At 45.6% G+C, this 15,378-nt stretch overlaps 1 long non-coding RNA gene across 2 annotated transcripts in view; it reads left to right on the forward strand.

The window, feature by feature from the left end:
* Window positions 1-11,745, forward strand: part of LOC137504368 (uncharacterized) — a 157,992-nt gene extending 146,247 nt beyond the window's left edge. For both annotated transcript variants that reach the window (XR_011019471.1, XR_011019470.1), the window contains 2 exons: window positions 10,144-10,209; window positions 11,494-11,745. This is a non-coding gene — a long non-coding RNA (uncharacterized lncRNA). The remainder of the gene's footprint in view (window positions 1-10,143; window positions 10,210-11,493) is intronic.
* The last annotated feature ends 3,633 nt before the right edge of the window (window positions 11,746-15,378 follow it).

The following is a 15,378-nucleotide window of genomic DNA, read 5'->3' on the forward strand; positions in this document are numbered from 1 at the left end:
GGCTTGCGCCTCTGAGGCCTCTCGCAGGGCTTCCGTGGCTTGCTGTTGAGTCACCATACTCGCCTGCTGAGACACCATACTGTGCTGTAGCTGCACAGTTGCTAAGGCCATTTGTTTCAGCAATTCCTCCATCATGTATACAAGGAGACTGGCCCTTTAAATGTCACTTTTTAAACGGAACTTTTTCTTTTCCTGCAGTGCTGCGCTGCCCGCATCCGAGCACCAGTTGTGAAGTTTAGAGGGGGTCGCAGCCAGCACGCAGTACACAGATGTATAAAACAAAGTCCGTTTATTGTGCAGTAGAAGAAAACAGCTTCAATGCAGCAGTAATAACTGGAAAATAACAGTTCAGCTTACTTCAGCTTGGTAATATACAGTCCAGCAGGATCAAACAAAGTTCAGTTTTCATCAGGCCAACACCATACAAACAACAGACAGGGTATGGTTTGGCTTCCATCAAATACTCCAATATTCCTTGTCAGGAGATTCCATAGCATACTTGCTACTCCTTCAACACCTCTCCTCAGACTGCCTCTGAGGCTGCTTCTTAAGCATAAATTTGCATCTCATCAATACCATAATTAGTGAGACTCTCAGCCTCACTGACAACCAGGTGTGTACCTAGGTGGGATGGGAAGGCCCGCCCTTCCTTCCCTCCCATCCCAGGAGTCCGGCCCTGAGAAGAAAAAAACCAAGCAGCAACTGCTTGCTGCTAAAATCCGGACTCCCTTCCTAGGACCACACAGGGTTTTAAAGTGACCATAGTCCAAATACCGGGGAAATATACCTCCCATCTATTACCCAGCCCTGATGGCCCCTACAATTTGTATAGATCTTTTTTTCCTGACGGACTCAAAGCACTTGCAAGGCAGCCACTAGATCAGGCTTTCTCAACCAGGGTTCCCTGGAACCCCAGGGTTCCTTAAAGGGACACTTAAATCAAATAAAAAAATTGAGTTTTACTCACCTGGGGCTTCCAATAGCCCCCTGTAGCTGTCCAGTGCCCTCGCCGTCTCCCTCCGATCCTCCTGGCCCCGCCGGCAGCCACTTCCTGTTTCGGTGACAGGAGCTGACAGGCTGGGAACGCAAGTGATTCTTCGCGTTCCCGGCCACAGTAGCTCCCTCTATGCTCCTACAGCATATATCATATACCATATAGCAGCATAGAGGGTGCTAATGTGTCTGGGAACGCAAAGAATCACTCGCGTTCCCAGCCTGTCGGCTCTTGTCGCCGAAACCGGAAGTAGCCACCAGCGGGGCCAGATGGATCGGAGGGAGACGGCGAGGGCACCGGACAGCTGCAGGGAGCTACTGGAAACCCTAGGTGAGTAAAACTCATTTTTTTTTGTTTGACTTAAAGAGACACTGAAGCGAGACTAAATCTCGCTTCAGGTCTTATATATAGCAGGGGCACATGTGCCCCTGCTAAAACGCCGCTATCCCGCGGCTAAACGGGGGTCCCTTCACCCCCAACCCACCCCCCGCAAAAGATGGTCGGCAAGTTGGTCGTGGGGATTGTCTTCCTAGAGGCAGGGCTAACGGCTGCAGCCCTGCCTCCAGTCGCGTCTATCAGACGCGCATCGCCGCCTCTCCCCCGCCCCTCTCAGTGAAGGAAGACTGAGAGGGGCGGGGGAGAGGCGGAGATACGCGTCTGACAGACGCGCATGGGGCAGAGCTGCAGCGGTTAGCCCTGCCCCAACCAGGAAGCGCTCCCCCGCTGCACGGAGGGGGTTTGGGGGGACAGGGACCCCCGTTAAGCCGCGCTATAGCGGCGTTTTAGCAGGGGCACGCATGCCCCTGCTAGCTATAAGGTCTGAAGCGAGATCTATTCTCGCTTCAGACTCTTTAAGTGTCCCTTTAAGGACTCTGCAGGGGTTCCTTGGCATTTTACCCCATCGTGGGGAAAGTATAATAGAGCACACTATAATAGGTGTTCACTGTAACAAGAAGCACTAAATTGGGGGGTCAGGAGACAGTATAATGAGTGGCAGTGTAATAGGAGATAGTGAAATTAGCAGCCTAACCTATTTAAAGACCATGCCTCCTGAAAAATAAATGTAGGGGTTCCTCAAGACCAAAACATTGTTTGCAGGGGTTCCTTAAGATCCAAAAGTTATTTACAGGGTTCCTCCAAGGTAAAAAGGTTGAGAAAGGCTGCACTAGAGCATGCTCAGTAGGTAATAGCAGTGTTAGGGAGTCTTGCCCAAAAACTCCTTACTGAATAGGTGCTGGCTTACTGAAATAGGAAAAGCCAAGATTTGCACCCAGGTCTCCTAGTATGTCAGAGGCAGAGCCCCATTACACTTTCCAGTCATGTGGTTTTGTCCACAGAATTATTATTTCTGCCACGGTAAGTCCATTTCCGATAAGATACTCCAAAATCAGCATGCTGCTGAAGTTTTCCAACCATCCCTAGCCATGGTTAACAGGCACCAATCAGAATGGTTGCTTCATCCCAAACAGACAATACCTCAGTGGTTGCTGACTTTATAGTTTGGCCCCAGAATCCTTTCATGGTAATTTTACGTTTCAGGAAATTTTGATGTCAGAAAAGGCTTTATCAAAAGTCACAAAGCAAAAAAGATACAAAATATAAGTAGCACAATCCATTACAACCAGAATCAGGTCTTATCAAGGCCATGTTTATACTTTTCTTGTCCCTTGGCCAACCTTTTTGTTGCTCCCTTCCCATGTGCAGCAGCCCCATTCCATCCATGCCTGCACCCCCTCTCTTCCATTTGCAGCAGCCCCATCAGGCTGCACTCGTCCAAGGCCTGAGCCTGCGTGGCCTTTCCAGAAACGGATCATAAAACTTAAATAGGTCTGGTGCAAAGCTCAGCTCAGACCTATTTGAGTTTTATGCTCCGTTTCTATTGCCTGATGAAGTGGGAGATGCCCATGAAACGCGTTGCACTTGCACTTTCTGGAGTATATAAATAAATTTGTGTTGTTTTTTGAATATACACAACACTCGTGTTTGTCTGCTTGGAGGAGGTAAGTCCACCTCTGCCTCCTCTCATTTTAACCATTTTAGAATATTTTATCCTTTTGGCACCTCTGTCTGCTTATACAGTTCCTGAATCCACCCTTGGTGGAGGGGTGTTGCCCCTTATTTCCTATCTACAGAAAGCGACTTAATCCTGAGTGAGGACAGGTCTAATCTCCTCACCTGCTGATATAGTGGTTACCTGGACGCTAACCCATATTTGTGAGTATAAATATGTACATAGTACACTACACTACATTGGGCTCTCGGTGTCTCCATTCTGTCTTCCAGAAATCTCGAATCAATGAAAAACGGCGCCTAGAGCCAATGGTATAAAAACGACGTCTCATAGACTTTTATTATAAAACAATATTTATAGTTTTTATGCTTAAATAATGGCGCAGGATGTCCGTACGAAATTTTTCGTTTTAAACCTCTTCTTGTTTATATTAACGTTATTTATAGTTTAAATTGTCATCGTCAGTTGCCATTGTAAACGTTTTTTTAAATTTAATAATAGTGTTATACCTAACAGCCCTAACTAAACCGCCGCATTCCCGACGCTCTAATCTAAGTAATTGCTCCCAAACTCCCCGGGGGGCAATCCGGGCTTCGTTTCCCAGTGAGGCAAGGCTATGAGCAGCAGCCCCGCCTCACATGCGTCTGTCAGCGGCGGATCTCCGCCTCCGCCCGCCCCTCTCAGTGAAGGAAGACTGAGAGGGGCGGGCGGAGGCAGAGATCCGCCGCTGACAGACGCATGTTTCCTCACTGGGAAACGAAGCCCGGATTGCCCCCCGGGAAGTTTGGGAGCAATTTGTTAGGGCTATTAGGTATAACACTATTATTAAGTAAAAAAACACTTTTACAATGGCATGTGACGATGACAATTGAAACTATAAATAATGTTTTATAAACAAGAAGAAGAGGTTTAAAACGAAAAACGATAAATATCATTTTTAAACAAAATATCGTTCATAAAATGGCGCCGTTATTCGGCCGGCACCATTTTTAACTGTACCCAGAAATCTGGCCCTGTGCACTATGAATATACAATCTGGAAGTGATCAGTAAGTGTCCCTCTACAAGAATTACAATAGTGGTAGGTGCATACCGAAGCAGTATATTTGGGCACATGCAGGAAGTGGACTAATTGGCTGCCATAGTCGCCAATGCATTTTATCGGTATTTGGGCGCCCGGTAGGCTAGGTGTCAGGGAGTTATATTTTACTTTTGGCATTACTGGCTGGGCAAATTTCCATGCGTCTTTATTTGACGGATGCGGTGCCTACGTGTAAAAAGGGTGCCCGGAAATGCCGCTAGCAGAATATAGGTACATTTACAGATAGTCTACTATTTTGCAGTGCAAATTATGTAATAGTAAAACATTGCTAAACGATACCGATATTTGACTGCATCTAATCCTAGCCTTATTCTCACACATAACCCTCCCACTACCGATGCCTAACCATAACTGCCCACCATCCCACCCCCAATGCCTTAACCCCTCCCCCTCCACCACACACCTAACCTTAAAGGAGAACTGTAGTGAGAGGTATATGGAGGCTGCCATATTTATTTCCTTTTAAGCAATACCAGTTGCCTGGCAGCCCTGCTGATCTATTTGGCTGAAGTAGTGGCTGAATCACACCAGAAACAAGCATGCAGCTAATCTTGTCATATCTGTCAAAATTGTCAGAAAAACCTGATCTGCTGCATGCTTGTTCAGGGTCTGTGGCTGAAAGTATTAGAGGCAGAGGATCAGCAGGACAGCCAGGCAACTGGTATTGCTTAAATGGAAATAAATATGGCAGCCTCCATACACCTCTCTCTACAGTTCTCCTATATTAAGGACCAGGGCTTTCTGCAGTGATCGGTGCTGCGTGGCCTCTCCAGCCCGCAGCACCGATCAGGTTTGAGCCTTGGCGATCAGACTTCCCCCTTTCTTCCCCACTGGGGGGATGTCCTGCTGGGGGGGTCTGATCGCCACCGGCTGTTTGTGATCTGCGGGGGGGGGCTCTTCAAAGCCCCCCTTCGCAGCGTTTTCCGCGCTCCCTGTCTTCCCGTCCCTCCTTCTCCCTCCATGGGCTGCATTGAAGGATAGGCTTCAGCCTATCATATGCCGGCGATCCCCGGCCAATCAGAGCCCGGGGATCGCCGATCTACGTCACGGCGCTGCTGCGCAGCAGCGCCGTATGATGTTAACAGCGGGGATTTCTTCCCCGCGTGTTTACATTTTGCCGGCGAGCCGCGATCGTCGGCTCTCCGGCTGTTCACGGAGACACCCTCCGTGAACTTACATGGAAAGGCCGCTCGATCGACTGGCCGTTTCCATGGTAACCCACTTAAGACCTGCTGACGCCTATGGGCGTTAGCTGGTCCTTAAGTGGTAACTCGAACTGAAAATAACAAGTCAAAATAACCATACACAGGTCATACTTAACTCAATCTCTTTCTCCTCTCCTGTGTCCCATTTGTCCACTGTGATCAATGGAATTCTCCATTCTCCATTTTAAAAATGGCCATTACCCCATAACAGCTTCCTGGTCAGCACACTGTAAGGCCTGGAACCCACTGCAAACCGCAAACGCTAAACGCAACCGCTAGCGTTTTGCCTGAGCGGTTTGCAAGCTGATTCATGCGAGTTTTCGGTCGCGTTTTGCAACAGTGTATTTTTTTCCTCAGCGGTTGTGTAGCGTTTTGCGTTTCGCGTTTTTATCCTGATTGGTCCTGTGAATAATTTTTAATTTTGTTACAGTGTGCTGAACCGCAAAACGCTAGCAGAACCGCTCAGTTTAGGTTTTGCTGAGCGTTTCTGCTAGCGTTTCAATACTTTGCATTGAAGCGCTAACGCTCCCAAAATGCTGCATGTCCTGCGTTTGCGTTTCTGAGAAACGCAAACGCTCCTGTGGAAGTTGCCCCATCCATTAACATTAGCCCAGCGTTTTGGCAAACTGCTAGCGTATCGCAGTGCTGCCAAAACGCTGCCAAAAGCGCTCCTGTGGGTTCCAGCCCTTAAACTGTAATATCACCCACTTGAGCCATAGGTACACATGGACATTACCTTGCATATTAAGTTGTAACTGACAGCTGCTGATATATAACTTACAGCAACTGATATATTTCAGTTCTGACAAAATATTGTCAGAACTGGAAGGGATCACTGTAAGAAGAAAATGGTGAGCTTCTGAGAGGAACTGACGGTGAGGTAAGCATGGAATATTCATTTGCAGCTACGTCATGTGTTTATTTTAAATAATTGTACTCGCTTTAGATTTTGTTTCAGGGCCCGTTTCCACTGGAGCGGTTTCCAAATCCATAGAGTTTCCCTGCAGGCAAATTGAACGGGGAAACTCTGCCATAGAGAAAAATGGCCGTCGGCCGAATCGCTTGCGTTAGCAATTCGGCCGGCATTTCCATCCGAATCTATGCTAATCCCATAGCCGTGCATGGCATGGCTCATGGGATTTGTCAGCATAACCGCAGACCCGGAGGTGCCGCTGCGCGTCTCGCAGACGCGTGCGGCTGAAGTGGAAACGGGCCCTAAAGGATACCCAAGGTGATATGATGAGCTAGACATGGGTATGTACAGTGCCTAGCACACAAATAACTAGGCTGTGTTCCTCTTTTTCTTTTCTCTGCCTGAAAAAGTTAAACATCAGGTATGTAAGTGGCAGTTCCTGTCAGGACTGGGACAGACTACAGTGTGACCCTCACTGATAAGAAATCACAACTATAAAACACTATCCCAGCAGAAAATGGCTTCTGAGAGCAGGAAAGCGATAAAAAGGGTCAATAGTTCGTAGATTTTAGCTCTGGCATACTTCAATGAATGTGCCATTGAGCAAAAACAATAAAACAGTAAAAACTTAAAAAAGTAGATTTAAATATAAAATAAAACTGTGGAATATCTTAAAAAGTCATTTTTAGGAGTAGGAGGATAGATTCAATTGTTAATTTCATTAGTTTATTTTCACCTCGGGTGTCCTTTAATCAACAACCCAGCAAAACCACCACAAAAATGCATATCTTGCACCGCCATAGGTGTCTATACAAATATTAGCTATTGCACAAAATCTGGGCATCAGTGGGCCTCCCGCTATTTGTAGCCGCAGTTTGCATAGTGGGCGTCCCTGACACCTGCTATCTTGTAGCTGCTATTGATATGAGCGCCTATGGTGGCCCCAAAACTCAGTGGCATGCTGATGAGGGGGCCACAGATGGCAGGGGGGGCCTTCACAGGTTCTAGATTGTTACCTAAAAGATTCACAAATTAAAATCTAGTCTATGAATATAACTTAAAGAGGAACTCCAGTAAAAATAATGTAATAAAGAAAAGTGCTCAATTTTTACAATAATTATGTATAAATAATTTAGTCAGTGTTTGCCCATTGTAAAATATTTTTTCTACCTGATTTACATTCTGACATTTATCACATGGTGACATTTTTACTGCTGGCAGATGATGTCAGTGGAAGGAGATGCCGCTTGTTTTTTTTGTTAGTTGGAAACAGCTGTAAAAAGCTATTTCCCACAATGCAATGAGGTTCACAGAAAGGAAACTGCCAGGACCATGGTCTTCACAGTTTCCTGTGGGAGGGGTTTCACCACAATATCAGCCATACAGAGCCCTTGGATGATCCGTTTGTGAAAAGGAATAGATTTCTCATTTAAAAGGGGGTATCTGCTACTGATTGGGATGAAGTTCAATTCTTTGTTACGGTTTCTCTTAAAAATCTGTCCTACTGTGTGTTTGTTTTTTACACTGGTGGGACATTAGAGTGTAAGTTCCTGTAATGCAATGCAGAGACTATCTAAACTAATCTGTTAAAGACCAAATTATTTATTTCAGTTTTTGATCATTTGGCTAGAAGATAAAAACTCTTTTTTGGTTCCTGATGCTGTCTGTCTGTGTCCTAATCTAGAAATGTTGTTAGTTCCTGTGCAGACAGGAAGTGGGTAAATCTCCACAACAGCCCCTCCCCCTTTCTCATCATGTTTTGTGCCCTCAATTCTTGGGCTTGGTGTTGTGTGTTCTTAGCTAGGCAGAACAGAAACCAATGACCCACAACAGTCTAGATAACGTTATGCAGTAATACAAGTAGAACAGTGACATCTCAGGCCAGATGTATGAACACCACACTTGGGACTACCAGACCTCATGAAGTTCAAAGCAGAACTGCTGAAGGCATTGGGAGAGAGCTGCTACCACTGTACTACTGATGGCTGCTCGCACCAAGGATCCACACCAACCACCTGAAATGTGTGTACAGGCCTTCTTGCCCTGAATGGGCCCTAGGCAACTGCCTTTATTGCCTTGTTACTAGCCCTGCCCTGCTCATGATAAACCCGGGGGCAGGAAGTGAGAGACTGCAGAACTCATCAGAGCTATAAAGATTACAATCATAAAACGTAGGATGATTCTATCTTTGGTCCCATTTCATATAAACCCCGAGTTGCAGAGGCGATAATATATTTTGCATATTCACCAGTTTTATGTAACATCTCTCTCTTCTGCTGATTAATGAGATGATTTATGATGCTGAGCATACAGCTGTGCCGGGAGCTGTATAAAGGCTATAAAATCCTAAAGGTTACAGCTCTGCTCCAAAGTCTGTAAACTTGTCCATCCGTCAGTTCCCAGCGCTGCTGTGAGAGTGCAGGCCGCAGTACTGCTACCTATGGCATTGATATTATTATTAATAACCAATATTAAGGGTTTAGGAAGATAAACATGAATATGAGGGGGTACGTTCCAATAATGACATTAACACTGGTCAGAATTAGACTTTATTTATAACTTCAAATACAAAAGTTAAGAAACTCCTAAACCCCGGAACCTGTATAATACCGCCCACAGAACTCACAAACCTCACACATCGTACACACAGCATGCATAATATTGCAGGATAACTTAGAGCCTCATGTCTGATTAAGCATCTATTGTCCTCTCATTATTATGGTAATAACCAATATCTAGTTTATAACTGCCTTGTCTCAGGATCAGATCCACTCCAGAGACACAAGGTATTACAAGATGACATTATTTACGGATTTTAGCATCTAAAAGCTGTGCAATTTTTTCACAAGCTAAAAGCAGGAAAAAATCATGCCGCAGTGAAATCTACAGCAGCCACTGCACAGACTCAACTCCTTGGCATCCAGCGCTGCAATTCTCCCTCCGTCCTCTGGGTGGTGCTGAAACGCTATAGTGAGATCGCTGTGTGTCGTCATGACAACAAGTGGCAATCTCATTAGAGGGATCGAGAGCTTCCGAGGACCAGAAGACGAATGGTTGCCAGCGTCTGGTTCCCTGGGAAGGTGAGTTAGAAATACCGCCATGCTGCGTTGTCTCCTCATTCCTCCCGAGTCAGGCTCGGCATTACCGGTCCTGGGTTCTTTTTTCGACCCTGAGCCACCAAGGAGGTTAAAGAAACACTACCTATAACTATATATTGCTGTGTATTGGTATGTAGTCCCGCCCTCCCAGTAAGGCTTTGCTTCGGCTGTTTATTATGAAGAATTCTTCCCATCAGAACATTCTGGGAGCTCGGGGATCTTTTCTACTGGCTTTAGAACATTCCACAGAGATCACCTGACAGGATTAAAGATGACAACACCTGTTATAAATTTCGGAAAGTAAATCCGTGAGAGGAAAGATTTTACAATGGGCAAACACTGACTAAAACATTTATAAATGTTGTTTTAAATAAAAAAAAATTTAAAAACCCCACAAATGTATCCATTTTGTTATTTTGACTACAGTTCCTTTAAAAAAAAAAAAAAAAAAAAAAAAAAAGCACAGCAAAAGGAGGAGCCTTAATGGATTAGTAAACCAAGTGAAAAAAATATAAACCCAACTCTACGAGGGTGATCCGTGGGACTTCTGATGTGGTCGCTCTCTTGAAAAATAGTAATAAAACAATATAGCTGGGGAACAATGTCCCTTCAATGGGGGGTAAGAAAAACAATGGAGGAAAGAGGTGGCCAAACATGGTTAAAAGCAAATAAAATGTGAAAGTCAAGAGGTCGTCGTGGAAGAGTGTAGTACTGAACAATCTGCGCGCAAACTATTTTGGAAGCAAACGCTCTCCATTTGCTGCATCTGTTTTGACTGCAAGTTGTGTAATCGGTTTGTGTTTTGGGCTTTGCACATCTAGACAGCTGGTCAACCCGGGTGCAGCTTATATCAGAAAGTGTGCCATTTTCTCCTGTTGTACAACAAGGTAAGTCTACTTGAAGCTAGCTGCATTCATGTGTATCAGTTTGCATTCAATGGGCTTGATTCACAAAAGTGTGCTAAGTGTTAGCACGCCAGTGAAAAGCCGCTTATCACATGCAAACGGCCTCTTCGCGCGCTAATGCGTGTGTAAGAGTTTGTGCACATAAAGTTTAGCGCGCACACAGTTTTGCACGTGTAAAGATTTATGCGCACTACTTCGCGTGCAAAATCAGCCGCTTCGCGTGCTAAGTAGTGTGATAAGTATACTTTGCAGGCGAAGCAGCAATTAGTGCGCTTAAAACTTTACGGGTGCAAACTTTTATGCGCGCTAAAATAGCACACGAACAGTAAGGCCTTGTTTCCATCTGTGCGCTTCTATCCACTTTTTATCAGCACATCAATGTTACAGATTGATACATGTTGCTGAAAAGCGGACAGAAGCGCACAGATGGAAACAAGGCCTAACAGCTTTGCCATGCAAACTACTTAGCACCCTTGTTTGCACATGCAAAGCTTTTAGGCGTGCTAACTGTGTTAGCACCCTTTAGTGAATCAAACCCAATGTATCTAAATTAGGGTTTAGTGCATAGTTTTGCATCTCATTTGTATTCAATGTGTGTATTTAAGTACCTGGGGGCGCTGCACACCATTGTTGGTTTCATTTCGGTTGCAGTCTGATTAGGAGCGCTGCCAATTTTTTGTTGTTCTTTAGAATATGTGTAGACCATTTGTGGCTAGCAGCCCCAGGTTCCCACTATGTTTTAACTGTTAGTGCTTAGGTCTCTTCCGTGAGCGCATGTCATCGTCGTGGAAGAGTGTAGTACTGAACAATCTGCGGGCAAACTGTTTTGAAAGCTAATGTCCTCCATTTGCTGCCTTTGTTTTGAATGCAAGTTGTGTAATCTTCCCATGTTTGGGCTCTGCACACCTATGCAGCTGGTCAACTTGGGTGCAGCCTGCATTTAAAAGAGCTGCCATTTTCTCCTGTCTTACGTAAGAAATTGTAAGGACGTCACGCCAGCGATTGCATAGAGTCTTGTAAGTAATTTGTAAGTGTTTGATTGCCTGGTCTACATCATGTGATCACCAGAGATGGGCAAAGAGACTCTAAAAATTCCATCTTTCATGTAAATTTCATGTGTAGCTTAGAATTGGGTCAATGAAATCCATTTCCTGATGATTTTGATTGGTCCAGTTCAAAGCTGCGTTACAATTGAATGCAAGTCTGAATTAATAGCATCTGATCGACCATCTGTAGCAATCACCTCATTTCTGCTTTCTGTTTTAGCTCTCAGGAAGAAGAGACACTTGATGTCACAATCGCAACGAGTCAATCAGAGGCTTGCAGAACTCTCTTCCACAATTTCTACTCTAGAAAACTTTATCTACAGAAAAAAACTTATTATCTCTGTGCAACAGCTCCTACTTTCCAAAGATTGTTCAATTCGATTAAAATAGATTTACGTTTGTGCAGCTGGCATGAAATATAAAGCACAAAAAAAAGAAATCTGAGCAAATAAATGAGAAGTTTGTCACAGCAGCTGGAGGTTTGCCTAATTGCTGGAGGTGTTATACGATGTTTCTATAAGGTGTCAAGCTTATCTATATGTACTCCGCACGCCTTGTTGAGTCTGTAATTGTTTTGTGCCAAGTTTCCCGTTATCCGAAGTAACAGAAGCTGTGAAAATGCAACGTTCACGTGCTACGCAATTCACAGAAATATCCGTCACTGCAATATTCACCTCGTTAATAAGTTTGATCTCGCACAATACTGAAATATAGGCAATAGTGAAAGTGTTCACTAAGTGTTCATGACAAGACAAATAACATTTCACACTTTACTCGTGGCGGACTCAAAGCCTCAGAGCTGCAGCCACTAGGATTCACTCTATAGGCAGTAGCAGTGTTAGGGAGTCTTGCCAAAGGTCTTCTACTGAATAGGTGCTGGCCCCAGGGCCCAGAGCGTGTAGGGGCCCCCAAGGTGTCTCCCCACCAACTTAACTGTGCTCCCCTGCCACATCTTTGGTAAAGTAGCATTTCACCTGTCCTAGCGGGCGTGGATGACAGAGGAGCATACCCGCTGGGACAGGTGAGTTGCTACTCTGTCGAAGATATTGTGGGGCCCTAAGGACCACAGTTAAGTTGGGGGTGAGTGGGGAGGGGGCGCAGCCAGCTCAGTGGCTCTGTGGGGAATATACCATTCTGTACTGTAGCCTTGAAAAAGGGGACCCCCCAGGGCCCCGAAACGACTCGTTGGTTTTTGGAATGGTTGTCACGTGTTTAATAAACAGGACTTTGTACTCGAGTGTGCGGACCCTCTGGAATTTGTTGTGGATTACAATATTGTTTCAGCACCTCACCAGTGGTGTGCAACTCCATACTCTGTGATTTGGACTGTGGGGAAATATGGCTGAAACAAAGGGCCCCTAATGCTACTTTATGGTTGGGGGCAAGGGGGGGCATCTATCAGGAGGGCCCCTGGCTTCACTTTGCCCAGGGGCCCCATTGTTACAAAAACCGGCCCTGGGTCTTCTATGGGAAGCAGGAGATTTGGGCGCATGAGACAAGTGGACAAAAAGGGCGCCCCATTCACTCCCATTGTAAATATCGTTTAATGGGCGCCGAACAGGGAAAAAAAGGCGCTGGAGATTATTAACGTTTTAACAAACGGATTTATAACTATGTTTGTGATGATTTAACTTTACAAAATGAGCCCGTGACGAATAACGTTTATAAAGATACTAAATCACTATTTCTAAAACATTTCTAAAACATTATTATCCACCCCAAAAAATTATTTACATTTTTTTATTTACATTTTTTATTTATTAATGTCTGTAAAACATTATTATCCATAGAGGGTCTTAGGTTTAGGCACCACCAGGGGGGTCTTAGGTTTAGGCACCAACTGGGGGGTCTTAGGTTTAGGTACCAACAGGGGGGTCTTAGGTTTAGGCACCACCAGGGGGGTCTTAGGTTTAGGCACCAACACGGGGGTCTTAGGTTTGGGCACCAACTGGGGGGTCTTAGGTTTAGGCACCAACTGGGGGGTCTTAGGTTTAGGCACCAACTGGGGGGTCTTAGGTTTAGGCACCAACAGGGGGGTCTTAGGTTTAGGCACCAACAGGGGGGTCTTAGGTTTAGGCACCAACTGGGGGGTCTTAGGTTTAGGCACCAACAGGGGGGTCTTAGGTTTAGGCACCAATAGGGGGGTCTTAGGTTTAGGCACCAACAGGGGGGTCTTAGGTTTAGGCACCAATAGGGGGTCTTAGCGTTAGGCACCAACAGGGGGTCTAGGGGTTAGGGATAGGTACAGGGAGGGGTTTTAACAAACGTAAATATAAGTTTCAGTTTACAAACAGGGAAGATTAACGTTTTAAGAATTGCCGATCTCATACACATTATTTAGTGATTTATAAATTCTTAAAACACTATTTGTAAACGAAATTCTACACAATATTTCTATAAACGATAATACTGTTTATCGTTTACACCACGCGCCCTTTTTTCCCGACGCCCTTTTTTGATGTACGCCTTCTATGTCAAAGGTAGAGCCCTTAAGCCACATGCACACGCTCAACAGCAGTCTTTTAAAGACAAAGACAAACACTTATATCGCGCTTTTCTCCTGGTGGACTCAAAGCGCCAGAGCTGCAGCCACTAGGACGCGCTCTATAGGCAGTAGCAGTGTTAGGGAGACTTGCCCAAGGTGTCCTACTGAATAGGTGCTGGCTTACTAAACAGGCAGAGCCCAGATTCGAACCCAGGTCTCCCACGTCAGAGGCAGAGGCAGAGCCCTTAACCATTACACTATCCAGCCACAGCTATAAACAACTTTACAAACGACTATTGACGTTGTAAAAAAAGTTGTAAAGATACGTCTTGGTGTGCAAACGACTATTATATACACAGAACGGCTTGCCGGACAACTTGACGAACAACTACACATTTACATATTGTTACTCAACTGGTGAACGACTAATGTGTTCTAGTTAGTGATGGAAGTCCTTGAAAAGTCGGAGCAGACTTCTGTACACATTGCCGTGTTCGACACAACTTCTCTCAGTCGTTCGTTAGTCAATCCAACAGTTGGATCGCTTGAGCTGCATCTTATCAGTGGTAACGCCTTGTCGTTTGCACGTCTTTTACTTGACAAAAATCGTCCAACTTCTTCAAGTTGTTTGATAATCGTGCATTTAAAAGACTTCTGTTGATCATGTGTATGAGCCTTTAAAGGGATACTTAAAGAGAACCCGAGGTGGGTTTGAAGAATATTATCTGCATACAGAGGCTGGATCTGCCTATACAGCCCAGCCTCTGTTGCTATCCCAAACCCCCCTAAGGTCCCCCTGCACTCTGCAATCCCTCATAAATCACAGCCACGCTGCTGACAAACAGCTTGTCAGAGCTGGCTGTGTTTATCTCTATAGTGTCAGTCTGCTGCTCTCCCCGCCTCCTGCAGAACTCCAGTCCCCGCCTGCATCCCTTCCCTCCCTGCTGATTGGAGGGAAGGGACGGGGGCAGGGACCGGAGCTATGCAGGAGGCGGGGGAGCAGCTGAGACTGACACTACAGATGTAAACACAGCCTCACAACACGGCTGTGATTTATGAGGGATTGCAGAGTGCAGGGGGACCTTAGTGGGGTTTAGGATAGCAACAGAGGCTGGGCTGTATAGGCAGATCCAGCCTCTGTATGCTGATAACATTCTTTAAATACACCTCGGGTTCTCTTTAAGGCTTGGGTAAAAAAAATCAGTTTTACTCACCTGGGGCTTCTACTAGCCCCCTGCAGCCGCCCCGTGTCCTCGCAGTCACTCACGGATCCTCCGGTCCCCCGCTGCCAGCTAGTTTCGTTTTACTGATAGGACCGACAGGCCTGGCCATGCGTAGCCTTCTTCGCGTTCCTGTCCTACACAGGACGCTATTGCAGACGGGAGTGCGAAGAAGGAGACGCTTGTCGGCGAAAAACGAAACTAGCTGGCGGCGGGGGACTGGAGGACCTGTAAGTAACTGGGAGGGCACAGGGAGGATGCAAGGGGCTGGTAGATGCCACAAGCGAGTAAAACTGAATTTCTACCCAAGGCTTAACCACTTCGCATCCCGACCTTGTTTTCCCCTTATTGACCAGAGCAGTTTTGACGCTTTAGCGGTGTCCCTTTTTAATCCGCAATA

The sequence above is a fragment of the Hyperolius riggenbachi genome, chromosome 4, assembly GCF_040937935.1.
Source record: "Hyperolius riggenbachi isolate aHypRig1 chromosome 4, aHypRig1.pri, whole genome shotgun sequence".
NCBI lineage: Eukaryota > Metazoa > Chordata > Amphibia > Anura > Hyperoliidae > Hyperolius > Hyperolius riggenbachi.